Source organism: Octopus bimaculoides, chromosome 16 (genome assembly GCF_046866305.1).
Source record: "Octopus bimaculoides isolate indiv1 chromosome 16, ASM4686630v1, whole genome shotgun sequence".
In the NCBI taxonomy this organism is placed as follows: domain Eukaryota; kingdom Metazoa; phylum Mollusca; class Cephalopoda; order Octopoda; family Octopodidae; genus Octopus; species Octopus bimaculoides.
In genome coordinates this window covers 55,041,865-55,051,864 of record NC_142943.1, presented here as the reverse complement: position 1 = coordinate 55,051,864, position 10,000 = coordinate 55,041,865, and the positions used below count along the sequence as shown (strand labels likewise).

The window sequence follows — 10,000 nt, the reverse complement described above, 5'->3', positions numbered from 1 at the left end:
CACATGTCTACCGCTTAAGTTTTGTAGTTCCTCTCACAAACACATACTATTATATCACTCATAAACACACACAAATACACACACACACACACCTATATATATATATATATACACACAGATACATATATATATATATATATATATATATATATATATATATATATATATATATATATACTTATATACTCATAAATACAGACATTCAAACATATGTATATATATATATATATATATATATATATATATATATATATATATATATATATATATATATATATATATATATATATATATATATTATTCTATAGCTACATCACAGATACATACACACACTGACACAGACACACACATACACACACTCACACAGACACACACACACATATACATACACATATTCCCCACTGCAGACGCACATCTTAATATATATTGGACATTCCCAGCAGCCCTCTGTGCTGTAGTTTTTATCGAAGCATGCATAATTTAAAGTGCAGTCCCTTTCTGTACACATAGATTATGTGGATTGAAGAGATGGATAGATGCAATTAGTATATTGTGCTGTTTTAAGACAGTGCTGCTACTGCTGCTGCTGCTGCTACTGGCAGCTTGCGGTGCCTGTATTAGTTGGAATGGTAGTGATGGTGGTGGTGGTGGTAGTAGTAGTGACTGCAGCGGCAGTGGTGGTGTCGCTGTTGTTGTTTTTAGTAATGGTGGTAGTGGTGATGGTAGTTAAGGTGGCAGTGGTGGTGGTGGTGTTCGAGGTGATGTTAGCGCCAGTGCTGGGTCTGATTGTGCTGTTTGTGTTTTTGTTGTGGTTGCTGGTGATTGTGGTGGTGGTGGTGGTGGTGGTGGTGGTGGTGGTTGTGAGGATGGTTGTCGTGGTGATGGTTATGGTTATGGTTGCAGTTGTGGTTGTGGTCGTGGTTGTGGTTGCAGTGGTGGTGACAGTGTTGGTGCTGGTTGAGCTGATAATGTTAGTGGTGGTGGTGGTGGTGGTGGCTGAAGTGGTAGTGGTTATCTGAGTGGTAGTTGTGGCTGTGGTTGTTGTGGTGGTGCTAGCTGTTGAAGTAGTGGTGGTAGTGGCAGTAAACGATGTTAGTGGTGGTTGTGGTGATAGTAATGATAGCTGAGTCAGAGTTGGTGGTTTTGGTAGTGGTTGTGGTGGTAGTTGAAATGATGTTGGAGGTGATGGTAAGTGTTTTGGTGGTAGTTACATTGGTGTATTAAATTGTAGTAGTAACAGTCGTGGTGCTAGTTGGTGTAGTTACAACAACTGTAGCCATGTGTGTAGTGGATGTAGCGGCGATGGTAATGGTGATGGTGGTTGTGGCATCAATGGTTGTATTGGTTGTAGTTGTGGAAGTGGTGAATGAGGTGTTGGTGATCATTGCTGTAATGACTCTAGCGGTGGTGGTGGTGGTTGTGGTGATGACTATAGTGGTCAAAGTAATTCTAGAGACAATTAAGATTGTTGTAGTATAGGTTGTAATATTACTTGCTGTGTCTGTCATTGTGGTAGTTGTTCATGTTGCTGTGGTCGAAGTGGTAGTGCTGCAGTGCCAGTGTTAGCGCTGTAGTGAATTTTACTATTGTAGTAACAACAACAGCTGTAGAAGCGCTGGTTATAGTGGTCGTTGTAGTACCCAGTGTTTTTGATAATAGTTGCGGTAGTAGTAGTGGTGGTGGTTGTTACAGTAGTGGAGGTAGTGCAGGGAAAAGTTATATCAACAATAAATAGCAGTAGTGTATGTGGTAATTTTGGCGGTAGTTATATGGGTGGTGGTTCACTCCAGCAGTTACGTTTGTGGTTGTTGTAGAGGATATAGTACTGAGAGTGGTTATAGAGGCAGCATGTCTGTTTATTACTGTATATGCAGTTGTTTCGTTGTGGTTGCTGTTGTTGTTGTTGTTGTTGTTATTGTTAACACCACCACCCACCTCCACCAGATTCGCATCCCTGTTCGAGTAAACCTACAATCACAGATACTTCCAACCATGACCCTCTCGTCAGTCTACATATATATCCACAGACACGTTACCTAATCTGTCCTTTAAGACATTAGAACGTGATTTATGGTAAATTTAGCTTCTATGTCTAGCACATCAACTGACCACACAGAGGAGCCCATTTCAATTTGTACAACAGTTGTTGAAGTAGTCATCGTTTGGGATGTAGCATTTTTAGTGGTAATGCTTGTAGCTATAGCTATAGTAGTTTTAGTGGTGGTTGTTATGGTTGTAGTAGTATAGATGGTGTTCATAGGGGTACTGCTGGTGGTAGTTGCTGTTGTAGTATTGACTGTTGAGGTTGATGTAATATCAAACAGTGATTATTGTTTGTGGTCGTTGTTACAGTGGGTATAGTACGGGTGGTGATATAGTACGGGTGGTAGTGTTTGAGGTAGTCACTATAGTATAGTGGTGGTGGTGGTGGTGGTGGTGGTGGTAGCTGCAGTTGTTTTAGAAGTGGTTAAGGCAGTTGCTATTTTGTGGTGGTAGATAGGACGATAATGATGATGATGATGATGACGAGGAGGAGGAGGAGGAGGAGGAGGAGGAGGAGAGGGAAGAGGATGACGATGATGACGACAATGATAATGTTGTTGCTGTTGTTGTTGTTGTTGTTGTTGGTGGTGGTGGTGGTGGTGATGGCAGTGGTGATGATGATGATGATGATGATGATGAGGAGGAGGAGGAGGAGGAGGAGGAGGATAATGGTGATGGTGTAATGATGATGATAACCATGATAATGGTAGTGACGATGGTGCAATGATGATGATGATGAATTTGATGATGACGACAGTGATGACGATGATGAAGATGATGATGGTGGTAGTGGTCATGATGATGATGATGAGGAGGAGGAGGAGGAGGAGGACCACGACGACGATGACAACGATGGTGGTGGCGGTACGGATGTTGATGATGATGATGTTGAGGATGACAACAACGATGAAGATGATGATGGTCATGATGTCGATGATGATGACAACAACAACAACATCATTATGACTTTCAATCTCTTTTATGCTATCCTTCCATGTCTCTTTCTTTTTCCGCCTTTGTATTTTTTCTTTGTTTTTTTCTTTGCTTATTTCTCTCCCTCCCTCCCTCTCTCTCACTTCCTCTCTCTCACTTCCTCTCTCTCTCTCTCTTCCTCTGTCTCTGTTTCTATTTCTCATTCTTTATATCAATGAATCTCTTTTGCTGCCTCTAACTCTTCCTCTTCTTCCCTCTCCTCCTTCTCCCTCCCCTCCCTCCCCCCTCTCTCTTTCTTTCTGCCTCAGTCTTCTCCTCCCTGTCTATTTCTCTGGTGTCTGATTTATCTTACTGGCACACTGCATGTCTTTTGCTTATGTTTGGCTGATTTTAAAGATTGTCTGTCTGCATGTGTCTACGCAACTCTGCCTGTTTTTATTCGCCTAAAATTATTCATCTCAATCTATCAGTTCGACAATCATTTTTTTTTTTTCCTTTTCGCATATTCTTGTATTTCCTTCTTGAACAGGGGCAGATAATAATCCCCTTACACAGCCAGGTTTAGCACCATTTCCTGGCCCATAGGCGCCTTTACCAGAGGCAAATATATCGCAATCATTTGGAACAGATTCCAGCAAAGATTATTCTAACCTCACAGTCCACCACAGTTCTTTATACTTTCTTACATGTCAAAAAAATAATCTAAACCCACACTCTTGGACAAGTTTCTCTACCCTTAAATTTTATACATCAGCAAATCCCAACCTTTTTTTTTTGCACCCCAGATCAGTTTCATGCGAGACAATTTTTCACGCATGATTTGTAAAATGCACCCAGCATGCTTTGCAAAGTGCTAGTCTTCATAGAACCCAAGCCACAGCAGACGGCGAGCTGGCAGAAATGTTAGCACGCCGGGCAAAATGCTTAGCAGTATTTCATCTGCCGTTGCGTTCTGAGTTCAATTTCCGCCTAGGTCGACTTTGCCTTTCATCCTTTTGAGGTCGATAAATTAAGTACCAGTTACACACTGGGTCGATGTAATCGACTTAATCCCTTTGTCTGTCCCTGTTTGTCCCCTCTATGTTTAGCCCCTTGTGGGCAATAAAAGAAATAAGAAACCATGCCACAGCAGACATTTGGAGTCTGGACAGCTCCCTGCTAGCTAGCTCCATGTCAAACCATCCAACCCATACCAGCATGGAAAGCAGACGTTAAACAATGATTACGATGATGATAACAAAACAATAAAGTGTATAATATATAATTTAATTGTTACAGATATAATGCATAGAGAAGGTGCATGGCTCAGTGGTTAGAGCGTCGAGCTTACGATCATGAGGTTGTGAGTTCGGTTCCTGGACCGGGCTGTATTGTGTTTTTGAGCAAGACACTTTATTTCACGTTGCTCCACAAAACAACCTTGCCCAGACGTGTGCCTCGAAGGGTAGTTTCTAGATGCAATGCCATGGTCATTCATGACGAAAGGGGGGTCTTTACTCTTTTACCCTAATGTGGCCTCTGTTTCTCTGATCTGGTCGATCCCATGCTACATCTACTCAAGCACTCTTAATTCACTCGTCTGCCCACTTCCTCCTCTTAGCATCCTTATCATATCCCTGCACCAGTCCTTGCACTGCCCAATACATCCAGTTCTTTCTTCTCGTAATGTTGACTCTCTGAAATTTTCCCTTCATACATGTTTTACTTGCAGCCATTAACTTTCAACTGACCAAGAAGAATATTAACCATGCTGTTCTCGATGGTCGCAAAGGAACTGCGAGGGCTAGGAGCATAACACCTTCCTCTTTGATAAAAACAGTAAAATAAAAAGTCTGCCAAAATATCAAGTAGTTGCTTCTTGTCTCTCATGCCTCTGTAACTCTATAATTCTTCATGTGAATCTTTATTACTTGTCTATCCTTCCATTGGTCTATAATCCCATTTCTCTACATAGGCACGAGTGTAGCTATAGAAGTGGCTGTGTGGGGAGAAGCTTGCTTCCTGACCACAAAGCTTGCCTCTTGACCACACAGCTAAGTTTTCAGTCTCACTATGCGACACCTTGGTCAGCCCAAGGCTACTATAGCCTTGGGCTGACCAAAGCTTTGTGAGTGGATTTGGTAGACAGAAACTGAAAGAAGCCCATTGTATATGTGTGTATGTGTGTGTGTCTTTGTGTGTGTGTGTGTGTGTGTGTATGTCCCCCACCCACACTTGACAACAGGTGTTGGTGCATTTACATCTCTGTAACTTGGCAGTTCAACAAAAGAGTCTGATATAATAAGTACCAGGCTTAAAGACAAAAACATACTGTTGGTCTATAAGTCTATAAGTCTGTCTTTCTCTCCCTAAAATTCTACTGCTCTATTTCCAAGAAAACTGCCTGATTAGGATGAGCTTAAGAGAGTGGCTGTATGTGGTCATTCAACCTGCTAGAAAGAGCAGCCAAATTCCTCACAAAATAAACCTTAAAAGTAGTAATGCATTACGAACAAGAGCACTCACAGAGTGCAAACCTCTGCCAAGGCAACACCAGCATCCTCTCAATGATTAGCCAGAGATGAGTTTTAAAATGAGAATATCTGAAATAAACTCGACTGCTCTCACAAACGAAAATACTAAAAATGAAACCTGACTGCTCTCAAAAATTAATTAAAAAAAAACGACAGGAAAAATAATCTAAAATCCTTGTCCAGTACTGGATTAACCCCAAAATTTAATCAGTTTATGCCAGTCATGACGCCAAACATCCCTGAAAGTTTCATCCGAATCCATACTGCAATTGCTGAGATATCTTGTCCAGGTACAAACAAACAAATGTAACTGAAAACAATAACTCCACCTTCGCTAAGGCAGAGGTAATAATGTAATCTTGGTTAGAATACTTAAAAATGACAATTGGCTGGTTCCTGCTAGAATGCTTTCGACCAAAGCTCTACAAAATCTTGTCTTACCTAGGGCTAAAGCATAAAATACCTTATATTGAAAAAGATCTCAATGCAAATTATGGAACTGACCCAGAACATACCTATCCACATGTTGTCATACGATAATTCTTGGTGTCGTAAACCTATTCACAATAGTTCCAGCTAATGAGAACATTAGCAGTTGTCAGATTCAGGTTGGAAAATGACAAAACTCTCAATAAGAGAAGAAAATTGCTACTTGGCAACAATAATAGAAATGTTGACTCTTGTGTGTAAAGATAATTCTCTTCTAACTTTAAAGATGTGTTGCAGCAAGGTATGAAAGGAAAGGAAAAGGATTTTGTTATTATCAATCGTAAATAAAAGACGGTGAGATGGCAGAGTTGTTGGCACACAGGGTAAAAATGCTTAGCGGTCTTTACATTCTGAGTTCAAATCCCATCAAAACCTGAACGAATCAGTAAAGTGCATTGTTTATCCAATGTCTTTTGTATCCTTTGTGGCATGACCCCTGCAGAGAATTAACAAAATGATCTTCATTGAGCCAATAAACAACTTCAAAATGGTCATTGAAGCTGATGGAAGTAATTAATAACGACTCACGCTCCTTTGAATCTTTAACAAGGCAAAATGGAAATTCCTAAGGCAAATTGGAAGAGTTATTAGAGTGTCAGATAAATTACTGGATTTAAGTTCAAATTTCACCGAGGTTAAAACTGTTTGTTTTTTTTAAATTTATACCAATCTCATATAGAGATTGATATAAAGGTACCATCAAAGGCAGTGAATTAGCAGAAGACTTAGAGAGTCAGGCAAGATGCCTTCTACTGTGTTCCAGATATTTGGGTTCTGTGATGAGACTGGTGTCAAGCTGTATCTTCTCAAGTTAGTGACCTTTCTTTCAGATGACCAATTGGTGGTGGGTGTGGCTGTGTGGTAAGAAGCTTGCTTCCCAACCACATGGTCCTGGGTTCAGTCTCACTGCATGTCACCTTGGGCAAGTGTATTCTACTACAGCTTCAGGTCAATGAAAGCCTTGTGAGTGGATTTAATAGACAGAAACTGAAAGAAGCCCTTTGTGGACTAAGATGCTTGTTGACAGGCCACTGGTATTTATAGAGTTTAAGCACTTTCAGTATGCAAATTAGGGACTCCTTCATAGAGCAACTGCTGCATTTGTTGAGTATATAAACAATTTGGCTGCCTGTTTTTCTGGAGACTGCTGGAATGATGTAGACATCTCTGATGAGAACCCAATGAGGTTTGAAATTATACCCTGTTTATAATTATACCAAATGCTATATATATATATATATATATCAATATATTATAAATTAACTACCAACAAAAATAATTGGTAAGCTAACTCAAAAAATCATCACCAAAATAGCAGAAAAAAATGACTGCAGGTATACAGACTCTTCAAGAATCGGTTATATTAATAATAATAAAGGAGTTACGACACAAAAATGTATATATTTAAATAAACATATTTATCTTCTTCAATATATATTTCAGTATAAAGAATTTATTAAGAGACTTAATAAATCAAAATTTCTTTACACGTCTTCAGGAATAAATATAACATCAGAAAAACTACATTCGGTTTAAAAACCGTTCATGGCGAAAACATTTCACAATATGTATGTATGTATATATCTGTGTGTGTGTCTTTATGTCTGTGTTTGTCCCCTCTCCACCACTTGACAACCGGTGCTGGTGTGTATGCGGCGTCATAACTTAGTGGTTCAGCAAAAAGAGCCCAACAGAATAAGTATTAGGCTTAAAGAAAAATAAGTCTTGGGGTCATGGCCACAGTCAAACGATTGAAATAAGTGAAAGGTAAAGAGGAAAGTTTTCCATGCAAGAGCAACTGGCAGTCTTACTCAAAAAATCATTCCTAATCTTGTAGGTGCATGTCATGATATATTTGGTCAACATATATCGGCACGAGGCTTGGATGAAATGGTCAGTTGAGTACTTATGAGCTGAGTACATGACTGGTTCCCATTTTATCAACTCTTCCCCACTCAAGAAGAAACACAGGCAAAGTTGGCTTTGGTGCGATTTAAACTCAGGCCATTAAAGAGCTGGAATGATAATCACAAAGCATTTTTGCTTGATGCTCCAACGAATCTGCCGATAATCACCAATTCACATTTTCTTTGTATGCTGGTTGAGTAATGGATACAGTGAGAACTGTACTTTCTTATTTCTTTACTGCCCACAAGGGGCTAAACATAAAGGGGACAAACAAGGACAGACAAAGGGATTAAGTCGATTACATCGACCCCAGTGCATAACTGGTACTTAATTTATCGACCCTGAAAGGATGAAAGGCAAAGTCGACCTCGACGGAATTTGAACTCAGAACATAAAGACAGATGAAATACCGCTAAGCATTTCGCCCTGCATGCTAACGTTTCTGCCAGCTCGCCGTACTTTCTGTACTTTCTGGCATACAAGTTGAATTTTTCAGAAAAAAAAGTTACAGGCATAAAAAGTCGGTCATCTCATGCAGTAAGATGATGTTGGAAGATTAAAAATTTACATCTAAAGTGCAGCAAGATTTGAAAAGATAATGATAGTGTTTAAATGTTTACACTACATGTTTACACTACATGTTTACACCATATACAATGTCGATTTGTATGGTGGAAAATATGGTATACGCCATGACAAAATTGAACTAGATCACAGAATATCTAAAAGGTAAGTACTTTGTATCACATAATGGTAAGTACTATATATTATGTATTGGTAAGTACACTGCATTCTGTGACCGTCTTTTGAACCTTTGAGTTTATCACAACCCAATTGTTAGAGATCTGCTATATCAGCAGTTTTCACCTGGGGCCCATATGACCCTTGGGTGGGAGGAGGGTGGGGTGTCCAGGAAAGAATTTTAGTTAAAATTTATGCACAATAAATTGGTTATATTTCTGTTATACACAAAATATTTTAACAAATTTTATACACAATTCCTAATAATATTTAATTATGAAAATATAATAGGGTCTTTAAAAACATTAAATGTCTATGGGGGTGCATAGTAACCGAAGGGGTCAATAGAAAAAAAAAGGGCCGAAAATCACTGTACTATATAGTCATTTGATCTACTAGAAATAACAGCTAAATTTCCCTTAAATCACATACTGTTCTGTTTAGAATATGAAGGATAGATGTGTAATCATGGGATAAATAAGATCACAAAGTCCTGGATACATTGTCTCTGAATAAAAAAAATGAAGATACTCATAAATAGGGGTTTTTGTGCAGCATCTGCCAACCAAATTTTATCTAAAGATTCAGGGTAAACCTGAATCTTTTGATACTGCTGCTGCACACTAAGATTGAACTCAGAATCATCAGACTGTAGAGAAGTGGCACATCTTTTGTCAGTTGACTGTTTCAATATAATTAGTCTTCTTCAACTACATACAAATTTCAGTCTCTGCTCTGAAAATTTCCACGGCCTGGATAGCTTAAATACAAATGGGCCTGATGGAATTCCATCTCTAAATTATGGTGAACAGTTGCCAATTTGGAACCAGAATTATTGTCCTGAGGAACATTCCATTATGTATCAAACATGGCTTCATAATTCAAATTACATTATATTAGTCATATCTGTATATATCTACACATTCATTTATATGTATATATGTATGTATGTACATCTATCTATCTATCTATCTATCTATCTATCTATCTATCTATCTATCTATCTAAATATAACACAAACACACACATATAATACACAATTATATATACATGTATATAAATACATACATACATATACACACACACACACATATATATATATATATATATATATATATATATTGTTTTTATATATATACATATGTACATACACACACACACACACACATATATATATATAAATATATACATATATATGTATGTATACATACATATATAAATATATATATATATATATACACACACACACACACCCACATACAAATATAAATGTACAAACACATATATATGATGACAACAAATGGATCTATGAATCTTTGTCTGTTTTGATGATGTGCTTTCCAATTTTCCAATCAAATTAACTTCCTAATCGC

The 10,000-nt window shown here is 38.3% G+C and overlaps 1 protein-coding gene and 1 long non-coding RNA gene across 3 annotated transcripts in view; one reads left to right on the top strand and one right to left on the bottom strand.

Moving 5' to 3' along the window:
• Window positions 1-4,819, top strand: part of LOC149132392 (uncharacterized) — a 19,319-nt gene extending 14,500 nt beyond the window's left edge. Inside the window, exon 2 of the long non-coding RNA XR_016244681.1 lies at window positions 4,688-4,819. This is a non-coding gene — a long non-coding RNA (uncharacterized LOC149132392). The remainder of the gene's footprint in view (window positions 1-4,687) is intronic.
• Window positions 1-10,000, bottom strand: part of LOC106867583 (zinc finger homeobox protein 4) — a 672,925-nt gene that overhangs the window by 627,076 nt on the left and 35,849 nt on the right. The window lies entirely within an intron of this gene.